The 26,423-nt window shown below is 44.0% G+C and overlaps 1 protein-coding gene across 3 annotated transcripts in view; it reads left to right on the plus strand.

The window, feature by feature from the left end:
* Positions 1-26,423, plus strand: part of GRM7 (glutamate metabotropic receptor 7) — a 931,188-nt gene that overhangs the window by 596,030 nt on the left and 308,735 nt on the right. The window lies entirely within an intron of this gene.

Raw genomic sequence — 26,423 nt, forward strand, 5'->3', positions numbered from 1 at the left:
TGGCTCTGTGCTCTAGAACTTGATGCATTATTCAGGTTTGATCAACAGGTTCAACTGCACTCTGAGGACCTAGCAGACTGGATAGGGGTGAGAGAGGAGTTTTGGTTGTTTACACTGGGGGGCCACACCCGGTGCTTCTCAAGGCTTACTCATGGAGGGATTCTGGGGACCACATGGAGTGCAGGGAGTTGAACTGGGTCTGCCACATGCAAAGCAAGCATTTACCCACTGTACAGTCTCACTGGCCCAGGATAACAGTTCTGAGTAAACAAGTGGGCATCATATTTATAGGCTCTAACTTATTTATTTATTTATTTGCTTTTTGGATCACACTCGGCGATGCACAGGGGATACTCCTGGCTCATGCACTCAGGAATTACTCCTGGTGGTGGGATGCCTGTAAATGAACCCAGGTAGGCTGCGTGCAAGGCAAACGCCCTACCCACTGTACTATCGCTCCAGCCCCTACAGGCTCTATTTGTGTAGCTATTCATCTGGTGGTGACTTCCAGCTGCAGATTATCCCAGACACCTGGTAGAGATGACCAAGTCCAGCTCCACTGTCTACCACCGAGGCCCTTCAACTCTACATTTTCTTTTTTCTTCACCTTTCAGCACCACCCACCCCCCCCACACACACACCTTGTTCCAAAGTATAGCTTTTTCCTTCTCAGATGTCTGCTTGAGATACTGGATTTGGCTGCAGGAACCAGCTCAGAGCCCATGGCCAGCCTCCCCATCTGGCACTCTTCTTCGTTCAGCCGTCTTCAACTGTGTGTTTTCACTTTTTAAACATCTCATCACTTCCTTTGCACAGTGTGGGACTCTGGGGTCATGAAGAGCTGAACAGGAATTCAGACTTTCCTCGTCAGAAGCTATGCAAACTTAGAAGCTTATTCCAAATTCATTGTCTTACCTGTTCATTTAGTCAGCCAATATTTACTGAGTGATAACTAAGTCCTACACAGTGTGCAAATAGGATTGTGATAGTGAAGACAGATGGGTAATGTCTCTCTCCTGGGGGCTTAGGGTCACCTGCAGGAGGTACATATTAATTAGTTACTCAAAGGGGTAACAAATGGATACTGAGATTAATTCATTAGAAAAGTAAAAGTATGATCAATAGCTGGTTCTGTGAGGTCTATCCAAGAGCTCTCCCACAGTAAAATATGAAACCACATGATCTTTTTGACTTCTCGGTCCATAACATGATGATAATAATTATGACCACAACATATATTATTGGTAAGGTTAAATGTAATAGTATATCACAAATACTATGTTAAAAGTATAATATTATAGATAAACTGCTTGTCTAATCCTGTGAGAGTAGGCTGGAGCAATAGCACAGTGGATAGGGCATTTGCCTTGCACAAGGCCAACCTGGGTTTGACTCCTCCATCCCTCTCAGAGAGCCCGGCAAGCTACCGAGAGTATCCCGCCTGCATGGCAGAGCCTGGCAAGCTCCTTGTGGCATATTCGATGTGCCAAAAACAGAAACAACAAGTCTCACAATGGAGATGTTATTGGTGCACACTCAAGCAAATCAATGTACAACGGGAGGACAGCACTACAGTGCTAACTACTTTAGCACAGCGGGTAGGGCGTCTGCCTTGCACACAGCCAACATGGCCAACCCGAGTTCGATTCCTCTGCCCCTCTCGGAGAGCCCGGCAAGCTACCGAGAGTATTCGATATGCCAGACACAGTAACTTTTGATATATCAATCATATTTTAATATTATCTTAAAACCATGATAATGAGATAAACTGAATCATTTTTGAGTTGGGGGTCTAGTTGATATTTTTCCAGTTAACATTTAACATGAGTGTTAAAGTTAGGAAAAACCCTCTGACCCTAAGTGTTTTATAAATGTTCTTTCATTTCCAAAATTATAAAGTATGATTTATATCATTATATCAAAAGTATCTCAAAATATATTTACATGTATATTTTAAGACTAACTCTAAATGACCCTAAGAGTTAAATAACTCTAAGTAGAGTTAAATAACTCTAACTGACTATAAAACTCAGCCATCATACCCTTCATAGAGAAGAAAATCAAGAACCTTTATTTCAATGTTTTGTGACTTCTCCAAAGGACATGTCATCTTTTATTTCTAAAAGTTCTAAAAGTTTTTTCCCTCTATCACTCATCGTATTATTATATGCCTGTAAATAATATTATTTTACTTCAATAAACAATGGAACAGAGAGATAGTACAGCAGGTAACATACTTGACTTGCAAGCAGCCAGCCAGATTTGATCCTCAGCATACTATATGGCTCCCCAAACCTCACCAGGAGTTGTCCCTTAGCACAGAACCAGGTCAAAGTTCTGAGCACCACAAGGTGTGGCCCCCAAACTAAAATAAATAAAAATGCTTTCCCCTAGCTCCTTATAGCTAAAAGTAGCTATTGTGAGTTGGATCTTCAGAGAGATTTCTATAGTGTTCAACTGATATGAATGAAAGCTGTTTATTTCTGTACAAATTTGTTGAACTGAACCAGTCGATGTTTAATGCCTCTAGATCGTGTTTCTGAACTGGGGGGCCAAAGGATATATCAGGGGACCCTCTGGGACCCCAGAATATTTCAAGGGACTACAGGTGAAAATGGTATAAGTAGAGGGAGCACAGAAAAAAGCAAGAGGACCAGCACGTAGGACAACAGGGCTCAGGAGGAGATTATGATTGGGATGAGGATGAGAAAGAATACCTTGTCTTTCTAGAATAATGGTTTAGTGATTGACTTTGTTGCTTCATTTTTCTTCTGCCTGTTGTTTCTTTTCTTTGTCCCTGTTGGGGAATCTTCCAACATAGAAGAGGATGCTGGTGTTTGCTGGTTTTCTTCCTAAACTTTACTGGGAATCAGAAATGTATGATCATGAGGAAAATGAGAGCAAGCAATGAAAACTACCACAAAAGAATTTCTGGCTACTGGAAGAAAACATAAACTCTCTGGAATACATATTTTTCTGTCCACTAGTGTTTGATTTCCCAGTGAACAGTAATTTGGATGTAAAAGCAGTCGGTGTAAGTTTGTGGAATTAGAAGAGGAAACAAAAATCAAAATTCAAGGTTGATGCTAAAAATCAGTCTGAGTATGGGAAGCTTGTTCTTAATTTGCTTGAGAGATGAAAGGGGCATTTTTAGGACTTGAGCAATGACCACCCAACCCCCACTCAAGAAAACAGGACTTTAAGGTGATTGGTTTCCTGAATCTTGGAAACCACACTGAGTGCACGTACTATCTCCTCAGTATGCTTCCTGCCCTTCTTCCGGTTCCACCTTCCTCCCCACAGACTGATTTCACAGGCAAATCTCAGATGGGCAGTTTTCATGGTGCCAGCCTCAGTCAATGTGTCTCTGTTGACATTTCTTGTGCTTCTCATGAATCATCTTGATTATCAACAAAACCCAGATCTAAAGCCAGTACCCCCTCCCATATGTTTCTGAGGGAAATTGTTGGTTCCAAAGCTTGATCTTGAGGTGTGTACTCTTTTAAATGGGTTTCCCTAGAAAATGGATCACAGTGTTTGATTTATATGTGTTGGAAATCTATGCTTACCACAGCTGGCATAGGCCCTAACTTAAGAGGCAGTCAGTCAGAAAAGTCGGTAAATATTTTAGTTCTTTCGTTAGAAAAAAAATTCCATCTGGATTTTTGGTTGACTCGCAGAACTTTCATAGCTGAAGGGAGGTAGTAAAAACCGGAAATGAACAGGAAGCTGATTTATGGAGGAATGGAAGCCATAAACTCTGTGATCCCAATTGATAAAAAATAAAAAATGAAGCTGTAGATCATTTTGTTGTCATTAAGAAGTAAGACTTGTGTACATCATCACGCCAGAAGGCCCCAAGCTCACTAACTGCTTTGCCACATTTTCCCAGTACCTCAGAGTCAAGTAGGACTCACCTGTCAGATAAAGAGACTCTAAACATTGTAGAATAGTTTGCAAATACATGAAGAAGCGGTTCAATGTGAAATGTCATAGATTCCCCCAGAGAACATTTATACTAATCTGTTGGCTCTCTTTTCTGTGTTAAAAGGTAAAGACAGACAAATAGAAACACATCTGCATTTAAGTCAGTCATCCAAATATTAACCCAAATCAATATATATCTGATATTCATACCACCATGGGAATTAGTGAAGCTTACCTCTAGATCTCTTTTAATTAACCTTCATGTTTACCCTTTTGAAATGGAACTATAATTCCCACAGTTTTTCTGCCGTGATGGAGTTCATTTCTTTTTAACCTAAGTATATTAGTAATTCTTACTGATCATCTAGACCTTCCTCTGAATGTGACTTTTTCATAGCATTATGGACTCCTAAATAGTTGCATAGTCTATAACCATTAGAGGTCAGAAAATAAATATATGAATCTGAAAAGACAATCTATAAACATTTGTCTTAAAGGCCTTTACCAGAGCTGTCCAACAGAAAAACAATGCAACTATAAATATAATTGTATAATTTATAGCATTAAGTAAAGTAAAAAGAAATCCAGAGAGATTGTACAGGAGATAAGTCATTAGCTTTACATGCAGCTGAGGCCATGACCCTAATTCAATTACCAGGTCCCACATATGGTCCCCAAATATGGGCTACTGGTCACTCCTGGGCACAAAGCCAGGAATAGTCCTGCCATGTGTGACCTCCAAACCCCCAAAATAAGAAAAGCAAAACATAATTTTAAAATACAATCTATTTAACCAATATATTTGAATTTGTTATCATCAGGACCTATAAGCAATATAAAATTGTTGTATATGAATTATATATAAAATCGTTGTATGTGAATTATATATAAATTATTTTATGTATTATTATAAAGGCTAATTTACTTTTGCTCCACTACTTTCTTTGAATCCTGGATAGGGTTTCCATTTGGCACACACTCCTGCTGCCTGTGTCACAAGCTGGCTTCCCTGTAACACATTCAGACCATGATAGTTCTAGTAGGTGTGTGCAGCATCCCCAGGCAGCAGAGTGTCAGGGGATAGCCAAGGTGTGGCCATGTGGCCTGAAGAGGCTGGTGGTTGACTCCCTTGCATTCCCTCTTAGCACCAATACTGGAAACTTAGCTTTCCATACCAGAAACTTGAGGAATGGACTGCAGATAGAATCTACAACTGCTTACCTTTTTTGGGTAAACTGTCCTTAATGGAAACTATTTCATCGGTAAAACCCTAAACAATAGAATTCACTTTCCCCCTAGGGCAAAGGAAAGAAATTAAAGGCTCTCTTCAAAATGGAAACAATAGTTGGAATATCCTTTCTCATTAAAATCAAGGGAAATGGATTGCTAGGAAATGAAATCATGTTATAGTTAAGCATATGGAATGTGACTTTTATTTCTTTTAATATAACTTATGGTTTTTGAAAGGAATGTGTTAGACATACAAAAAAAATCACTTAGTTTTAGTCAAGATACATTGTAGATTCTAAATTCATGAAAATATGTTTAGATAAATTCCAATATATTCCTTTTATTTCTATTTTATATTTAAAAATACAGAAATATCAAAAGAATAGATTTGAATTACATGGATTAAATTACACATGTTTGGCAATGGAAAATAGAAAAAACATTTTAAATGTTTTTCACGAATAAATAATTTATTTCAGCACGTAAATACACTATAAGACATGAACAAAAATGTATGCACTGCTTTCTTTTGGGAAAAAAAATCGACAAAACTCAGAAACCATTATCTCAAAGGGGAGAAGGCAGCTGGAATAGAGAAAGGATCACTAAGAAAAAGATGGCTGGAGGAATCGGTCGGGATGGGAGATGTGTGCAGAACACAGAAAAGGACCAAACATGATAATCTCTCAGGGTCTGTGTTGCAAACCATAATGCCCAAAAGTAAAGAGAGATTATGGGGAATCATGTCTGCCATGAAGGCAGGGGGAGGGTGGGAAAGGGGGGTATACCGGGGATATTGGTGGTGGGGAATGTGCACTGGTGGATGGATGGGTGTTTGATCATTGTGTGATTGTAACCTAAACATGAAAGCTTATAACTAACTCACAGTGATTCAATAAAATTTTTTAAAAAAAAGAATTTCCAGCATTCACAACACCCAAAAAACAAAAGGGAATGCCCTGCCACAGAGGCAGTATGAGGTAGAGGGGACGGGGTGGGGGTGGTGGGAAGGATGCTGGGACCATTGGTGGTGGAGAATGGGCACTGGTGGAGGGATGGGTACTCGATCATTGTATGACTGAAATGCAAGCATGAAAGTTTGTAAGTCTGTAACTGTACCCCACGGTAATTCACTAATAAAAAAAAAAACAGAAAAGAAACCATTATCTATCAGTGATAGGATGGATAATGACATGGTAATCGTGCTAATATCCTGGAAACTAGACAACAGTGCAAATGAGTGGAATGGAACGGAATGTATCAACGAGAGATGATTCTTACTAGGAAACAAAATATTGACAAAACAATGCAGACCACACAACTCCTTCCTTCCATTTCCATTAAGATATTGTTTATCATGTTGTGCATGTGCCAAAAGACAAAAAAAAAAAAAAACCAGCATGAACTGATTGATTGTGACACCCGTAGAATGAGGAGAGTCAGGGAGTTGAGGATCCAGAGAAGCGTTCAAGTGCGGAGCTGAGTTCTCCATGCTCTGTGCGGAATATGGGTGCTCACTGGAAATCTCTCTTGTACCCAGGGAACTGTCTTAAGGGATAGGACGAGCAGGGTGGGCAGGGGGATGCAGTGCTTCACCCCAGACCAGAATGATTCTCCAAGCCCTGCAAATGTAGCCAGCACCTCTCCAAATCTAACTAGATTCACGTGTATCATTTGTCCTCCCTTGGTTCATTGATTTGCTCTAGTGGGCGCCAGTAACATTTCCATTCATCCCTGTCACCTTCTTACTCGTCCTTCCCAATGCTGCCTATTGGGGACTCTTTCAGGGTCAGGGAAATGAGGCCTGTTATTGTTACTCTTTTTGGCATATCGAATATGTCATGGGTAGCTTGCCAGGCATGTCATACGGGCATGATACTCTTGCTAGCTTGCTGGGCTCTCTGAGAGGGCTAGAGTCTAAGAGGTCAGAAATATTGCTCCAGGAAATACTGCTTTGCTCTCTTCCGGGAGCTTTAATTTTATAGTCTCTGGATCTTGGCCGTTGATGAGATTACCTGGTGTCAGGGGCAGTTTGTGAGTGTGGCTGCCAAGCAACTGGAAAATGGGAGAGCTGGGTGGAAGAGGCCCAGTGCCTATCCGAGCAGGCTTAGAGATCTCAGCCCTGGGTCCCACATTCCTGGGTTCATCTGTCAGTTCCCTCATGAGTGAGGCTCGCCCAAGTGTGTGAAGAGTGGCCTTGAGCATGGCTATGGCTGGATTCTGGAGGTTTGTGGCTGCCAGGTTTCTGCTTGGGGCAGGGAGGGAAACTCAACCTGCCCCCCTCTGAGGGACCCCGGTGAAGACAGCCTAGTGCGGGGGCAGGAGATTCTGCATCTAGTTAGTTTATGCCCTAAACTAACTAGATTATTAGTTTCTGATTCTCTGGCTAGATTGTGGATTAAAGGGTGTAGTACATGCCTGGCATATGCAAGTTCCCAAGTTCAGTTCCAGCACTGCCTGGCCCCTGGTTTCTGCCTGATGCGGGCCTGGTGTCTCTGGAGTACCACATTGGCACATGTGCTTGGCCAGCACTGCAGAACTGAGTAATGGCAAGTGGCTCTCAGGCCCCGCAGCACCACCGGATGTGACTCATATGAAAATAACAAAGCTAAGAAACATTTATTTTACCTGAAAATCACTGGATGTGGTTTCCTTCTATGCTTACTATACCTCCTAAGTATTTTATGTGTGTGCAAGCTATGTGTGTGCATGTTAGCGCCACTAAATTTCATCTCACTTACTTCTGGCTCCTCACCCAATTGGCTGCTTTCCACATTCTCAGTCACATGGGAATGTGGTAAGTCTCTTACCAAGTTTCATTTGATAAGCTCTTACTTAAAATGATGCCCAGGAAGGGTCTGTAGCCAAGCAGGAGGCAGCTCCTGTAAGATGGCAATGGCATAATATTAGCCTGAGTCATAATTGCGCTCCAATTCGAGTAGGCTTGGAGGTCTCGGCCCCGGAACCCGCGTGGCTTTGTCCCTCTGCCAGTACCTTCATGTGTGCGGAGAGTGGTCTCAGCATGGTGGTGGCTGGTCCTGGAGGTCTTCGGCTGCCGTAGCCCTGGTCGGGGCGGGGAGGAAAGCTCAACCCGCTCCCCTCCAAGGGACTCCGGGAAGGAACACCCAGGCGCGGGGGCAGAGACTGCACTGTTCTCGTCCGGGATCTGGATTTTATAGTCTCTGAGTCTTGGCCGCTGATGGGATTACACGGCGCCAGGGGGCCAGGTGGTGGGTGTGACCCCCGCCTACTGGAATTTGGAGGATCTGGGTGGAAGATGCTCGACTCCAATTCGAGTAGGCTTGGGGGTCTCGGCCCCGGAACCCGCGTGGCTTTGTCCCTCTGCCAGTACCTTCATGTGTGCAGAGAGTGGTCTCAGCATGGTGGTGGCTGGTCCTGGAGGTCTTCGGCTGCCGGAGCCCTGGTCGGGGCGGGGAGGAAAGCTCAACCCGCTCCCCTCCAAGGGGCCCGGGCGAGGATAGCCAGGCGCGGGGCAGAGACTGCACTGGTCTCGTCCGGGATCTGGATTTTATAGTCTCTGAGTCGAGCATCTTCCACCCAGATCCTCCAAATTCCAGTAGGCGGGGGTCACACCCACCACCTGGCCCCCTGGCGCCGTGTAATCCCATCAGCGGCCAAGACTCAGAGACTATAAAATCCAGATCCCGGAACCGCGCGGCCGCATTCGCGGCCGCGCGACATCTTAACAGAACTTTTTTTTATGATATCTTATTGTCTTATTTCTACTTTGGACAAACTTGCAGGCTATCGAATGTAGCCTGCCCACAGGGCAGAGTCTGGCAAACTCCCCGTGGCGTACCAAATATGCCAAATACCAGTAACAATGATGGGTCTCACTCTCCTAAATAGCCTTGAATATAATCTCAGGGCTAGGATGAAAGAGACGTTACTGGGGCCTGCTCGAGGCAATCAATGAATAATTGCGCTAACAATATTATTTTAACATGATTAGCAACAATGGTTGTAATAATAACCAGGCTCTGAGCCACAGTTATGGTAGTTCTAATGGTAGCACTGCTCTGTCCTTCCATTGTTCATTGATTTGCTTCAGCAGGCACAGTAACATCTCCATTGTGAGACTTGTTGTTACTGTGTTTGGCATATGGAATATGTCATGGGTAGCTTGCCAGGCTTTGCAATGCAGAAGAGATACTCTCGGTAGCATGCCGGGCTCTCTGAGAGGGGCGGAGGAATCAAAATCGGGTCTGCTGGGTCTGCCGCGTGCAAGGCAAACACCCTACCCACTGTGCTATCACTCTAGCCCAGTTCTTCACTTGATCACTTGACATCCTGTTACTCATCGATTTGCTCAAGCAGACCCCGGTAATGTCTCCATTCATCCTTGTCGCATGCTAGTGTAGCCCAATGGCGTCTGAATAGGATTGAATAGGATTAGTAGTCCAGTTCTAATGGTATTATAACAAAATTGGTAACAATAGTTCTAATACTATTATAACAGTATCAAAAATAGGAGTCTAACAATACTTAGAATACTTTTAGCAATATTACAATAGTCACAGTCGCTTGATCACTTGACATCCCGTTACTCATCGATTTGCTCGGGCGGGCCCCAGTAACATCTCCATTCGGCCCTGCCACGTGCTAGTGTAGCCCAGTGGCGTCTGCTTGTTCTTAGAACACGAAGAGCCTCAAACCAATCGTTCAAGGTCTTGACGAAGAAGTCTGACCATCTTGTAGGTGGGCGACCATGTGATCTTTTGACATCCCATGGAATCTAGTCGGTAATGGCTCTAGTCCAGCTGTCATCTCCAAATCTCATGTGTCCAGCCCATCTGATTTTCAATGCCTTGACAAATGAGACAGCATCCCTGATTGTTAATCATTGATGGAGGTTGGAACTCTAGATTCTTTCTCTCATTTGAGTGAATCATGATACTCCAAGCATAGCACTTTCTGTTCCTCTTTGGGAGACCTGAATAGCATTCTCCTCCTGTTTTCGTATGGCCCAGGTCTCTGAGGCATATGTTAACGCAGGAAGAACAGTGGAATCGAAGAGATGTTCCTGGAGCTGGAGGTTCTTCTTCCTCTTAGCTATTTCTTCGAAGCTCTTGAAGGTATTCTAAGCCGCTCTCTTCCTCCTGCGCAACTCAGGTGCCAGGTCATTCGTCATGTTGACTTCTAGACCTAGGTACACATAACTGTTGGATTTGGAGATGTTCATTCCATTGAGAGCGAATGGAGCATCAGGAATGAGACCGTTTCTCATGAACATTGTCTTCATGAGATTCAGTCATAGTCTGACCTTTCCACACTCACGGTCAAAGTTAGCCAGCATTTGTGCTGCTTGGCTAATGTTCGGTTTTATTAGAACGATGTCATCAGTCAAGTGGAGGTGGTATAGTTGCTGACCATCTCTCTTCACTCCCATTCCTTCCCATTCCAGTTGTTGCATGACATTCTTGAGAGTAGCACTGAAGAGTTTTGGTGAAATGATATCACCCTGATGAACCGCTCTCTTGACATCAATGATCACTTCCTTGTAGAATGGTGAGATCCTGGTAGTGAATACACAATACGGCTCATGAAGAATCCTGATGTATTGAGTTTGAATGCCCTCTTTGGCTAGGGCTTCGATGATGGCTTCAGTCTCAACAGAATCAAAGACCTTTACATCAATGAACGTTAGAGAGAGCAGCAACTTGAACTCCCGAGAAACCTCAATGAGCTTGGTTATCATGTGGAAATGGTCGATTGTGCTGAATCCTTTTTGGAACCTGGCTTGCTCCCATGGTTGTCCTTCATCTAGTGTTCTGCCAATCCTATTCAGGCTGACTCAAGTGAACAGCTTGTAGACAAAAGACAACATGCATATCAGGCAATAGTTGCCAATGTTGTGGATGTCTCCCTTCTTATACAGTAGTACAGCCCTGCTGGTTTTCCACTGGGATGGTACCTTGCACTCAGACAGGTGGCACGTGAAGAGCCAAGCCAGTGTATTGATGAGAACTGATGGCAGGTTCTTCAGGTGTTCGGGTCTGACCTTTTCTGGGTCGGGTGCTCTTCGGTTCTATATCAATGAATTGGCATGTCAGACTTTAGAAGGGAGAACAGTGGGAAAGACATATCCATCCTGCGGAATTTAGTGTGTGGGCAGGTGGGCGTGGCTATCAAAGAGATCTGAGTAGAAGTCATAGATAATCTTCTCCATTGCCTTTCTGGAAGATGTGAGAGATCCATCAGCACGTCAGAGGGCAGTCCATCTTGGTCTTGTAGTTGGCAAAGGACAGGCGGGCATTGTGAATGCTTTTCCCAGCTTCTGCCACATCTGCCTGCACTGCTGCTCTTCTCTCTTTGAGGTCTTCCTTGATCGCTTCTCTGCACTGCTTTGCGAGCTCGGACATTCACTTGTGGTTGCCTGAGGCTTGCACCAAGCCACGTTGGTGAATGAGCTCTAGGGTTTTCAAAGACAGGCATATTTTTGTGGCTATCTCTCTCTTGGAGTTCCTCACACAATCATGGAGGTGCTGAACCAGTCGATCGTATTCCTCGTCAATGTTGTCAATGATGGCATCTTCCCATGTTGCCACAATAGTGCCAAAGAGCTCCCAGTTGATGGTCATTCTGGGAGTTCTCTTCTTAAACTTTGCAGTCCTTTCTCCCCACTCCATGAAGTAGAATTTTGCATAAAGGAGACGGTGGCCGATCCCATTTGAAATTTTGGGCCAACAGCGACATCTGTCAGGCAAAACCATCAATTGAATTTCGTTGTGGAACCATCCACTGGGAGACTCCCATGTCCAGCATTTAGATTCGGCCTTCTGGAACTGTGAGTTACCATGGATGGTGTTGATTGACATGATGAACTCAGACAGTCGCTCACCCTGTTTGTTCCATTCTAAGGCCATGGGTCCCGACTATTATGATAATCACAGTAGTTCTAATAATAACTAAGGTTCCTTCCAGTTGGCCCTTGTGATAGATTTTATGATACTCACATGATGTGATGTGCCCTCGTATTATTATTCTATCATCATCCCCGTCTTAAGATAAGCAACCCCAGGCCTGACTGATCTACACAGGACACTGAGGTGTGTCCCAGGGATGAGAAGCTGGTGTGCATGCAAATAGGTCTGATCCTCAGCCCTGTTCTTTCTCTTCTGCTCCACCTGTGTGGAGGCATGACTGTCTCAACAACCTTGGGCCCAGCAGCTTGAATCTACCTCACCCTTTCTCTCCAAAATGGAGTTTATTCATAGGATCTGGGAGAACAGACATAAAAGAAGGTGCTGTATGATCTGGCCATTCTGTGGGCCCGGCTAGCCTGGTCTCAGAATAGAAAACATGTCCTCCTTGCCTTTCTCAGGCAGTGCTAGGCCTGCTCTCTCTGTCACCGTTACTTCTGCTATTTGTCAGAAAGCATGAAGAAATCTTCCTGCAGTGGCAGGTACCTTTTCTTTTAGTTCCCCCTTCAAAAATCCTGCAAGCCTGTTCCTGATATGCTGTTTCCCTTCAGTCTTACCGGGTATGCAGAGGACTTGTTTGGCCTGAATTCAAACTCACTAAACCTGATAAGACACCCACCTACTCTTTCCTCATCTAATTGGAGATTTTGTTTTCCTTCTGTGGTGGTTTTTCTTCCTCTTCCACTTTCAGTGTAATTGTCTTGAAATGCAAGTGGAGGCTCCAGCTTGATGTTCAGCAGCCTCCTGGGTGCTGGTTTCACACTTGATTTTCATATGTCCACCAGAGTTCACATTTAGTTTTTATTTTTCAGTATTTTTTATTGAATCACCATGAGATAGTTACAAAACTTTCATGTTTGATTTTCAGTCATACAATGATCAAAGACCTGTCCCTCCATCAGTACACATTTTCCACCACGAATGTCCCCCAGTATCCCTACCCCCCACCATCCCATCCCACCCCCTGTCTCTATGGCAGACAATTTCTCCATACTCTCTCTCTACTTTTGGGCAGTATGGTTTGCAATACAGATACTGAGAGGCTATCACGTTTGGTCCTTTATCTACTTTCAGCACACATCTCCCATCCTGAACAATCCCTCCAACCATCATTGATTTACTTTTGTCAGAAATGTGAAATAACTTTGGCTTAACTTTTGTTCTCTGCCAACTTTGATATAGGGCTTAGCTTTAGAGTATTTATTCTCTATTTTCCCACCCAATCAAAAATTCCAGTCACTGGGGGCCAGAGAGATAGTACAGATGGTAAGACACTTGCCTAGCATGTAGCTGACCCGTGTACAATCCCTGATACCGCATGTGGTCCCCTAATCCTGCCAGGAATGATCCCTAAGCACAGAGACAAAAGTAACCTCTAAACACAGGTAGGTGTGACCTGACCCAAAACATGCAAAAAATTATGATTCCAGTTTAGCAAAAATTCTTGTTTCTGAGAGATCCCATATTATTTAAAACATATATATCACCAGTGAGATAGTTAAGACTTGAAGAAAGTTTTAAATAAAATATAGAATTTCCAGGCTAGATAGTACTAGGGTGACTAAATGTAGAGGTATTAAATACAAATAGCATATGTAGAAATAATAAGTATCAAAATAAATAATACATAGATCAAAATAACATGTTTTAGAAGTGGTTTGAATAGGGATAAAATAAACCAGCAGATTACACAGTCAAACTCAAACCTCAAAAGAAACCCAAACAAAGGTTACTTTTGTCATAAAATTATTAGATGACATTTAAAATAGCAATTTAAGCTATCGAGGATTCAAAAGTACTTTTCTTGTTTCTATTTATATTTCCTTAGGTAATTCGAGTCATCTGTGGACACATATTTGAGATACTGATATTATTGCTCTACAAGTTCTTTTTTTTTCTATTTATTTTCTCCTTCTTGGGTTGATATAACTTAGGTCCTTTCTTCATAGTATTATTTTTTAAACCCAAGTTTAAGGCAGTGTCTGAATCTGTGACTAGGAAAAAAATACATTTTGGTAAAATCCCTTCAGAGATGTTATAGATATTTGATTATATAAGGTTAGGTGTTGAGCTCCCTGAAAACTTCTAGCTACTGAGACATTTTTAGCTCAGAGCACAAAATGAAGATGGTAACCAGGCAACATGATTCTTGTATGGTTATTAAAAATAAATGTGAAGCTTCCACAATGCAGAATAATTCTCTGACAACTTTGTCTGGCTTTCACTCTGGCATTGACTGAAAAAGTGGGTTGGTTCCAACAGTGGAATCATTCAATTATTTTAATGGGTATTATTTTGGAAGATTGTTATTGTTTTGTAAATTATATACACACACAAGTGTAATCACGATAATTTAATATGATTTTTTAAAGTCCTTTACAATTCTGTGTAAAAATTATATATTGTCAGTGTTCATGAATTTACTGGGAAAGTCAATCTGACCTCACCTTCAGTAGGATGATATCATCTTGAACAAATAGAGGTCTGTTCTAAATATAACACAGCATTGTAAAAATCAAAGAATGCTTTCATATAGTAGCAATTTTTGAGACTTTGGTCTGTAATTAGGATAACACACTTTAGTTCCCAGTGGCATTCCACAAGACAGTTGATCCCATGATCTTACTCCTCTCTTCAAGAGCCATGCTGACGAGAGAAGGTGAAGAGCCTTGTGGTGAGGGACCTTGTGTTTTATGATCCTGGTGTAATTTAGGCCAATTCTTCTGCGTCTGTATGGAGATAAATCAAATTATATAATACTCAGAGACCAAGTCAATACTCTACCACAAGTGCACATTTGAATCGTCTAGAAAGACAAAAATGCTGATGCCTAGGGCTACAGCAGAAGCTCTGACTTCATTGAGTCTAGATCTTAGATGTGGACTGGGTATGTGAGCCCTGTAAGAAGTACAAGAAACTCCTTGGCCCGTGACCATTCTCCAGGCATAGTTCTGTTTTGTCTTTCTGTTCCCACATGACTCTTATGATCAGCAGTGTTTGGGACTTGAGTAGTGTTTGGGACTAGGGCCCTCCAACAAGGACTCAGTAGGTGGAAGGGTGAGTCCCAAGAGAGCAGGGGGCACTGGGCCTGCAGCACTGGAGTGAGCACCACACCCCTGCGCCCTGGGCATCTGCCCCTGGCCAGCCTCCTCCTCTCCGAGTTAAGTTTCTATGGAATGCCTGACTTCTTCGGGAAAATTCTGGCAGCTTCTCAGTTCTTGGCTTTGATGTCCTATGATGTGCTCCAGCCTGACGAGGGGGCCAAGAGCTCATTGGGGGTTTCTTGTGGGAGATTAAGAAAGTAAAAGAAGCCAAGTCAGGGCCTTAGCTCAGAGTTCAGCCATCAGATAATAGAATTCTGGTAGACCAAGCATTTGGAGAGGCCAGGTTTGAAAAGGAGGCAGAGAAGGAACTGCCCCACTATCTTCCAAACACTGGAAGGAGGGCTCTCACCCTTCCCAACTGCAGATGTCGTATTGAAAAGTTAAAAATACTTTGATAACATGACTATTTTATACACATAAAATACAGATGTGTGGTCTGTGGAATTTAGAAGTGTTCACTCCTCATCCTTCTCCCCAGTCAGGAGGTCTCCGGGTACTATCACAGGAAATCACAGAGAATCTCAAAGCCTTTTGAACTCTACAGAGATTCAAAAATAAAAATTCACAGTACAGACACAATTATCCCCAAGGTCCTACCAGGAGTAAATACAGTTTACAGTCACCCTACAATTCTTGGTTTCCTATAGACTGTTTCTACCATATTTCTTGCATGAAGATAATGAACATATTATATTAAGCACAGTACCATATGTTTTCCCTTGTTATCTTTCAAGAGAGATTATTGAACTCAGAGTTCTTTGAGAGCAGAGAACAGTGTTTTATGCCCAATACAAATCTGTCATGCAGAGCATTTAGCCAAGACTGTGGTCACAGTAGTCACCGATTAAGAATTAGAGTGTGTAGCGCCAGAGCAATAGTCCAACGGGTAGGACACTTGCCTCCAATGCGGCCAACTGGGGTTTGATCCCCGGCATCCCATGTGGTCCCCCAAGCATCGCCAGGAGTAATTCCTGAATGTAGAGCCAGGAGTAACCTCTGAGCCTCAATCAGCAAGTTGGGCCCCAAAGCAGACAAACAAAAAAATAGAGTCCATTGTCATTAATGCATTTAAATAATCATATGTAATAATATACATGTTATGGATAAATTTTCAGAATTCTTGGAAAGAGACAATAATATAAAGTTTGGAATATTCTTATTATCTTTCTGAAGTGCCAGGTCATCATTCACTTCTGGAAGTAAAAAGTAAATGAGGTGGGACCTGGGTGATTGCATTTGTAGGGAATTGTCAGGAGCGTACCCAGATCTAACAGTATTAGACCTACTGTACATAATGCCTTAAGTGAGAGATCTATTGATAAGTTTGTGAAAGTTAAGTGTGGACAGAAATGGGCATTAACTTATCTCAGAGATAATGACTCTTTTGTAATGTTTGCTTACTTGCAGAAGTTTGAGTATTCTGGACTACAGTATTTTGGTGATGTCTGTATATTTGATTTAAGTATATCACATGTAAATTTACATGAGGAATTAGAAAACATGAACAAGTTTGAAGTCAATAAGTATCAACTATATTCTAATAATGCACTATCAACATTTGATATATTGATACTTGATATATATCATATTGATATGTGTATAAAATAGTCATGTTATCAAAGTATTTTTAACTTTTCAATATGACACACTGATATGAATCTGTGACTTCTAGGTCATGATCCTAAAAATATTCTTTTCTCTATCAAATTCTGACAACTGCATACTATAACAACACAAAAATAGTAACTTTAATTATTTAGATCATTTATGATGACTCTAAAATTTTCTTCTAAACAGTTTTCAAATCATTCTTCTCAAAAATACTTATAAACTAGTTTGTTTAAAAGGCAAAGAATTATACAACCCCTAACCAGCCTCAAACACCATCAGCATTTTGTTAATAGTGGATTAGCTATCATCTCCAAATTTTAATTGTGATGAGATGGAAGACATGACTTGTTAAATTCTAAACATATAGAACTCACCTAAAATAATCGAGAATATATTTCTACCTGATAAGAACCTGTTCACATAAGCACCTCGTTATTACCAGTTTAAATAAAATTAGTCCTTGGTATTGATGTCTGCTTTATATAGCTTTTCATAAAAAAAACACATGCACTTACTCCATTAAGATAAGTACCCTAAAATAAAGTTGTCAGAACAAAGAATTTGCCCCATTTTAAAGATATTTGATGTATTGTGCCAATAGATAACCCATTTGAGACCAGCACTGCACAAATTTAGCATCATAGTTCTTTCATTCATCATTAGGAAGAAAAAAAGGGATGGAAATATGAGACCTCCTAAAAGTTGAGTATGGATGCAGGGGCTGGAAGCAAGGGGACACAGGAGGGAAGCAGAACAATGCAGTCAGACTCCATGCAAACACAAGTCCTAAGGGAAGTCTGTAAACTCATGCATGCTGAACTCAGACTCCCCAACAAGGCTCTGTATGGAACATGGATTTGGCAAAGGCAGGGGTTTGAGTTGAGAGTCAAAACGTCAGAAGAGGGGTGAAATGGGAAGGAGAGCAGGAGGCTTCCACATCACCTGCACCAGATCCATCCAGCCCAGGGGCCAGAGAAACAGCCCGCGCCTTTAGCCGTCCTTCCTAACGTGTCCACCAGAGGGCTGGCCTTTGCTTTCTCATCTCACCAGCCCACCTTCCAGAGCTGGCCCCCAATAGCACCTGGGGAGGCTGTCAAGTGCAGGTGGCCGCAGGTGGTGTAGATGTGGGTGGGAGGCGGTTCCTTGAGTGCTGGAATAAACCCGAGAACTGTTTACACTCCCCAGAGGCAGGGATCTTCATTCACGAAGCAAGCTTAAACTGTTCATTGGCACAGCTTTAAAATAAGCACTGACATCCTGTGTCTGACAGGAATGTCTTCATTCCATAGAGTGTTTACAGATGTGTCTTTAAGTCCCGTGCAATAAGTGAAAGAGGAAAAAGTGAGAAAAAAAGTGAATTAGCAAAATAAAATGCATATGAAAAAGCAAAGTACCCAAAATAGGAAGCTGTGTGATGAACTTGGCATAGAGTAAGTTAAGTGAGAGAGCTGATAGCTGGCAGAGCCAGAGTGCAAACAATCCTCTGATACTGAAGTGAGGTTCTTGAGAGCTTAATACGTCATACATGGTCCTGACTGACAGGGTTCAAGCTCCATGCGAGTCCTCATGTTCTTTCCTTGGTAGGTACCTGTATTGGTTAGGTTTTACATGATCCAGTTTCACACTCTTGCATTGTTCCCAGAAACTGCTTCCTTTTGCGCATGGAAGCTGGTGGAGTCGCCCGTGCTAATCTCACCTGATAGTCAAGGATGCTCAGATGGGAAGAACTTTCACTGAGGACGTCGGACAAAGCTAGGAAGCAACCCCTAGAATTCGAATTCTACAGTTTGCTTTTAAACATTTAAGCTGTCAATTTCTGTGCCGTTATATACCCACAACCATTGCCATGTAAGTGTATTCTGATTACATAAAAGGCCCTTCTGTTTCCCAGGCAGTTTAAAAGAGTGAAAAATGCCAACCAGTCCAGCATTATATAATCTGTAACGGCCCCTTTGGAGACATTTTGTGGAATAATATTGCAAAAATTATTCCCTCTCCCTCATCCATAAACTCTTCCCAGGAGACTTCTGTTCTTTGTGGGGTAATTTCCATTGCAATAATTCTTATTTGTTTTCTCAAAAGTAATGGCTGCTTTCCACTGTTCTTATCAGCAAACAATGCCTGGAACCTGGGGGCGCCTCTGAGTGAGTGCCCAGATTTGTCCCACTAGATCGCTAATGATCTCTTGCCAAACTGATTTACATGCCTCCAACTTTTCAGCGAGCACTGATGCCAGGTGCTCAGACTCAGAGAGGAAGGGCATTTGGCCCTGCACCTGAGCTCTAAGTCTCAGAGAGAAGTGCTCAGACTGGCACCTGACTGCTCTTAGCACTGTGCAGGCGAGAAGTGGCTGGCCGCTGTGCAGGACCTGGGAGGCCATCCTGCAGGAGGTGGCCTCATGCCGATGACTGTAGCCTCCATGTCCACAACCTGGCAGAGTTCAGGCTGTCCCAGAGGCTGGACACCCAGAATGCATGTACCATGGCTTGGACCTTGGAGTGTTGTCCAGTGCTCCTTATGGGCTAATGCAGTATTGAGTTCCTCCTAACTGCGATCCAGTTTGGTCATTTTCTAATCATCCCACCGGTGTTTGTTTATTTGGTCTTTTAAAAAAGCAGTCTATCCCTGGCGATTTAAATGCCACATTTATGCCAAGTTATGTGAAATTCTGGGCACAGTTGGGTCTATGTCTTCTGTTCAGTTCTGGCAGTCCATTGGTCATGCTCTTAGTCTGAAACTCTCCTTTGCCAGACAGAGAATTTGCAGTCTGTTGTCGTCATGTAATGGATAACATTGGGTTGTCCTTGCTCCTCCTGCAGGGAGCTTAGGTGTATTGAGCTACTCCCACAACAGTACCCTGAGGCACACCCAGTTCCATCAAGCACTAATAATCCCATATTGCTCTTCATTTTCCTTTATGTTACTTGCATGGTTTAGCAATGTCCTTTTTGTATAGACACAGGAAGACAGTCCATGCTATGTTTTGTAACATGGGAGTTAATTGACTCCAAATAATATTTACTCCTGGGCATCCATCATATTTACCTGACTTAATCCTAAGTTTCCCTAACACCCCCAAAAGGAGGGACCTGATGAAGGGACTGGATGGACCTAGGACAAGCTGTAATTTACCATGGCATCGAAAGGGGACAAGCTAAGCACCATAAATATAATAAGCTAAGAGCATGATGATGGCACAAACTCTGTCATGACCCAAAAAGAAGTAACTGAATAAGGACCCTGCTGGGGTCTTTTAGCTTAATATATCTCTTACTGTGTTCATACTAAATGACTAGAAATATTATAAGAAGTAAGTTTACTATAATGGTTTAAATGAATTACTAGCTGAGGAAAGGAGAAAGCAATATACCCTGGATGGAATCCTGCCCTTGGGTTAATCCCCTAGAACTTACCCTGAAGGAGTGGCTTTACCTCTCTTTGTTGTTAAGACAATGTTCAACCCCACCTATGTGTACCCCCACCATTCATGATTTGTAGATAATGATACTTTAAGGGGTAAGAGGGAACTAGACTAGAAAGAGAAGGACTGTTGAGAACTTTGAGGTCTATGAGGAGACTAGGATGATGGAATTATTATGATTGGGACTATGACCAAAACTATGACTATGATTGTTTTGTAAGGGGAGAGCTTGGATGATGCTGGGTAGGAGAGAGAAATAAACTGACTATCCACCAGCCTGGGGCCCTGTTTCTCTCTTTCCCGCATCCTTTGTCTGTCCATCGTGGGCCGGCCAGGGGAATGGTTCTTGGCCACTGAATGCTCGAGTTCCTTCTGTGCACCCACAGGTTTCTTGGAAACTCACAATCATGTCTCACCTGAGCATGCCTCATCTTTGTCTTCTTTTCCCAACACCCAGAAACACTCCTGCATCTTTGGTTTGGTTTGGTTTGGTTTGGTTTTCCAGAGTTCTCCTGCTTTTCACATCCCCTCCCTCCACTTAGAGAAACAAAAGCTAATATTTTTACTGAGATCACACAAAATTTACACATTAACTTCAAGACTGTTGACATAAGGGAAATTTGAGAACCCCCAAGAAATCAAAGCAAATCTGATCAAATGACTAGATAGTGGTTTTGCTCGCACACCTATTCTTATTTTCTTTCACTGAATTTTTTTTCTGGGGTTCTTTTGATTGTGGTCTTCTCCTCTACGTCTTTTAAATGCTGTGTCATTTGTTTAGAGAAGACAGTGAATATCTGTGCTTATCTCCTAGTCTGCTGTGTTCCAAGGGCTCCTGTATTTTTTTTTCAATTTTTAAATGAATCACCATGAGATACAGTTACAGACTTACAAACTTTTGTGCTTATGTTTCAGTCATACAGTGATCGAGTACCCATCCCTCCACCAGTACCCATTCTCCACCACCAATGTTCCCTCCCACATCTCCCCCATCCCCCTCTCCCTGCCACTGTATCAGGCGGATTCCCTTTTTACTCTCTCTCTCCTTTAGGGTGTTATGGTCTACAATGCAGGTGTTAAGTGGCCATCATGTTCATCTACAGTCTACTTTCAGCACACATCTCCCATCCTGAGCAGGTCCTCCAAGCATCTTTTATTTGGTGGTGCCTTCTCTATCTGAACTGCCTTTTCCCCCAGGGCCCCTGTATTTTGAGTAGCTTTGTGGAGGGTATTTTAGGGCTCCACTCCCAGATCTCATTCAGCCTGGTGCTCTGAAGAGGTAACATCTCTCAGCACAGTCAGTGGTGGGGAGCTCAGCATGGACGGGCCAAGTCCAGGCATGTTGCAGATGAGATGGGAGGCCTGGGAGAAGCCAGCACCCTAGGGGTAGCACGTGTGGGCACCTGCTGCTGGCTGCAGGGCTCATGGGGTGCTGCTTCGAGTCAGCTCTTCTCATTCCCCAAGTGAAGCCAGAAGCTTCTCCCATACCATGGGCTTTTTCCGATTTCAAAATTTCCTTTTTCCTGGTCAGTGGTTGGAAGCTTGCCACAAGTTAATGTGGGGGTGGGGATGAAAGATAGGTAGAATAGGGAAGGGACCAGGATGACAGTAATAGATGGAATTAATCACTTTGGACAGAACTGGGTGTTGAAATTAGGTAAAGGGATGTACATGATAAACTTTCAGTATCTGTATTATAAACCACAGTGCCCCAAAGTTGAGAGAGAAAGAGAGAAAGAGAGAGAGAGATGCCTACATTCCTGCCTAAGAGGTGGAAGGGATGAAGAGGTGGTGGGAAGTGTGCACTGGTGAAGGGACGGTGTTGGAATATTGTATGACTGAAACCCAATCACAAACGACTTTGTAATTGCATCTCAGGCTGATTCAATACAAATAAATAAGTGACTAATTCCTTTTATCATTGTGCTGGGGCCCACCCCCAAGGCATCCTTGAAGTAAGTGTGTCCCCAAGCCCCCAGTGTCCATGTGACTGGGCAGGGTGGGAGACAGGAGACAGCACAAGGAAGTTTAGGGGACTTGGGTCTGTCTGTGACTGCCAGAATCTTTGACAACCAGTTTGGGGTCTTTAAGCTGAAGCCCCGACATGTGTGCTCCCAGCCTGGGGTTGGGGGGATGTTCAGAGTCATAAATGCAGCTTTGAAGTGGGTGACAGTCTCAGGCTCCAGGGGTTCTCTCCTCAGCTCTTCTGGTTTTCTGTTTGTGGAGGGGCAGGCCCCCCTGGGCTCCTGGGCCTTACCCCATCCTCCCAGGAACTTCTCCATGGCCCCTTTGTGCCTTGACATCGAGTGCCCATCGGGTTCCCCTTCCCTTCCGGCACGCTGAACTTCACCACATGTGAAACACTACTTCTTGTTTCACAGTCGCTAGTATCTGTATTTATGTTAGTAAGCAACTGATTTTGGTTTGGGGGCTGTAGCTGCTTGTGCTCTGGGCTTACTCCAGGCTCTGTGCTCAGAGATCACTCCAGGTGGTGCTCAGGAGACCCTCTGGGGGGCTGGGGATTGAATCCAGTTTGGCCACATGTCAAGCAGATGGCTTACCTGCCATCCTTTCTCTCCAGGCCCAGAGCTTTTCAAAGAGGTCACATTTTTTGTACACGACAGGTGGTCAGGGTCTGGACCCCAGGGCCCCGACTGATGACAATGGATCAAGAGTACAAGAGGAATATGTACCCTGGAAAGGCATGAAGGACAAGCATGAAGGAAGCTCCTAGAAGTAACCTTAAAGTCAGGAACATTTGAACACTCACGGCAGCACAAAAACTCCCATCTGCACCACCCCCACATCCCATCTTCCAGTTCTCTGCCCCACTGGAAACAGCTTAGTTTGGGGGAGACCCTCACCCCGTCATATGACTCCCTTCCCAGTTCTCAGTGCCAGCACCAGTGAGCACTGCAGGTTGCATGATTCGGTTCTGCCCTGTTTGAACACTCCATCAACCTGGCTTCTCCCACTGTCAATGGTTGCTAACGGAACATGAACCTCTAAATGCACAGCAACCAAAAATGATTTCAGAATCAGCCCACCCAGAATCTGAGGTGTTTCAGTTCATGCTTGGCCGGGCTGTACTTCTCAGGCCAAAAGAGGCAGCAAGTGGAACAAGTTTGAGATGCCCTGTCATACGGATGTTCCCGAATGTCTCCCAAAACTTACTTGTGCCCACCCCTGTGCCAGCCACACGTGTTGTGACAGTTCTCTCTTCTGTGGGTGCTCAGTGTTCTTGCCACACACTGTGGGCTCTGGGGCAGGCTCCGATCTCACAGCCACGGCCATGGCCAACATCCGGAGAAGAAATCATGGCTCTCTTGTGTGGGCCTTTTGTGGGAGGGTCAGAGGGAGAGCGGCAGGGCCTGCACCTGGTGGGAAGACCCTGGGTGCTTCCAGAAGGTTGCTGGGTGTGATGTGTCCTCTTGGCAGAGGACCCAGTTTCTTCTCATTCCCCTCCCCACCCACACACATAGCTCTGCCCATTCTTTACCTTCTCTGTGTATTTGGCAGCCTAGTGACTTGCCGGGTGCTGTGTGACAGGAAGCCCAGCACATGGTGCCTCGGTGGGGGGTGCAGGAGCAGAAGGAGCCATGCCTGGTCCCTGATGAGACTAGTCCACACCTGTGTAGCCTCACGAGGAAGAGGCCCCTCTGTGCTGCCGTGTGACCCACAACAATACCTGCACACGTGTTTGTGTGCATGTGTGTGTCTGCGTGTGTCTTTGTATGCATGTGCATGTGCACTTGTGTATATGTGTGTGCACATGCATGTGTGCATTTGTGCACATGTGTGCAGATGTGTAAGTGCACATGTGTGTCATTGTGTGTACATGTGTGTGTGCATATATGTGCAAAGTGTGTGAGTGCGCATGTGTGCACATGTGTATCACATGCACATGTGTATTCATGCACATGTGCGTGCATGTGTGCATTTGTGTGCACATGTGTACAAGTGTGTGAGTGCACTTGTGTGTCAGTGTGTGTAGGCATGCGTGTGCCAATGTATGCGAGTGTGTGAGTGCACATGTGTATACTTGTATATCTGTATGTGCGTATCTGTACATGTGTGTATGCATGTGTGCACGTGTGTCTATATGTGCATATGTGTGTGCATCCGGCACAGCCCACAGGGGAGCCAGTTGATTTCTGAGGCCATGAAACACCTGTGAGTAGCTGAGGCTTCACTCATATGCACTGGCGGGCAGCTGGAGCTCAGAGCCCGGCCCACGCTCCCCTCATCTTCTTTCCATGGTGCTGTGCTGTGAGTGGTGATTTGCTGGCCTCCTTCCTCCCCACGGATCTTGAGGACCCTATGCTAGTGACCCCCAACTAAAGAGGCAATGAGCAAGAGAAGCAGAAGCAGTAGCCGTGCCTGAGCTGAAACCTGCTCGGGCTGTTGTTGCTCCGTCTCCAAGGGGGCATTTGCTTCCGCACTGCCTGGAGAGTAATTTCTGAAATTAAACTCATCTGTCGGACAACAGGAACGATTTTCTACTGACAATCCCACCTGCTCGGCATCAAAGCCAGAGCTCCTCCTTGAGGGCCATCTGAGTCTGATTCCTGTGATCTGAAACCCTCATCTTTGCATCTTGACTTTCATTTAGAAACTCTGACAAGTTTGCTCTCTGCCTTTATTCTTTAGCCTGATGGATTTTCTCCCGTGCTCCTAGGGATAAGAAGAAAGTCTGGATGTGGAGTCTCTCTCTCTCTCTCTCTCTCTCTCTCTCTCTCTCTCTCTCTCTCACACACACACACACACACACACACACACACACATGCACACAATCCCCTACATTGGATTATTAGTTATTCTTATTTCTGCTTCTGTCCCCAATACTTTTGTAGCTGTGTGTTGCATGTGAAATAGACACTTTCTTAAGCAGGCAAGGGCCAGGATGCCTAGGGGAACTGTGGCCAGGACTGGGTGACCACAGATCCAGGAAAGCTTTGTTCTGCCTCATGCCAGGAGCTCTTGTCCATGGACAAAGCATCGGGCTGCTGCCTGACTCAGTCAAGGGCTGTCAAGGGCACCCATGTCCCCCTCAGCTCTGTGGTGTGGAGACAGTCTCTTCACCATGAAGCATTTCTTGGACAGCACATTCTCAGCAGAGTTCAATGTCCCGGACTCCCAGCCCACAGCCGTGTGGTCTCAGCTTCCTATTTCCAGGATCTGGTCAGTGATCCTGAAAGTGGCTCTGGCCTGTTGGGAAACAGGTCAGGGATCACTCCTGTTGGAGTTCAGGAGACCCTCTGGCTGCCAGGAATTGAACCCAGTAGTTGTGTGCAAGACAAGCCCAATGAAGAAAAATGTTGAATATATTTAAATAATGCAAGTCCATCTTCTCAGGGACTCCTGATCTTGAACCTCAAAGATTTCTCAGTGCTCCAAGCTGGACAAGCTTGTTCTTCTTTCGTGGCATTCTGTTAGCTGGACAGGGAGAGAAGGAAGAGAAACAACAGTTGACCCCAGGAACAACGGAGATGAATGTTACACATGTTTCCTGCACACTGAGCACTGATTTTTTCTGTGTCTTACTGAGTTTAGCCCCCTTACCCCTGTCCTCAGGAATCCCCCCTTCTCTCTGGCTCCAGGCTCCATCTCAACCTGAAACAACCTGGAGCCCTGCTCTTGCCCGTGTCCTGAGCACCAAGCCCAACCCCTCTCTGCCATCCTGACCTTCCTCAGGATCAGTCTTTGTTCACCTCTGTTTACTTCAGCTCTTCTGAGAGGTGCTTTGCTGTGACTGATAGTTCTGTGCTGGGTTGGGACTCAGCGTGAGAGTGAGCAGGGTGTGGGGGTGCAGGTCTGTCATGTTCACATTCTTTCTTCTCAAAACTCCTTCTCATGAGCCAAGTGGGAGAATTGAATGACCCTCACTCCAAGTTGTGTGATGAACAAAAGCATCTGTGTGAAGCTCAGTGTGTGCTCTGGAGCAGAGAGCGAGTCCTGCACTACCACCTTAACAATGATAGTGTTTATTTACCATAACAGGGTGTGCTGTGATGTTGTTGGTATCCTTCCAGTCATTATGGCAGAGTTCACAGAGAAGATGTCATTTGTAGGCACATGTTGCATCTGCTTGGCAGACTGGGGAGTTAATTTAGCTATAGGTTAGCGTTAACCTTTTTTTTTTTCTTGGTTCATTTTTTTTTTAATTGACACAAAAGCATATCTGGT

This window comes from Sorex fumeus, unplaced genomic scaffold (assembly GCF_029834395.1).
Source record: "Sorex fumeus unplaced genomic scaffold, SorFum_2.1 ptg000072l, whole genome shotgun sequence".
NCBI lineage: Eukaryota > Metazoa > Chordata > Mammalia > Eulipotyphla > Soricidae > Sorex > Sorex fumeus.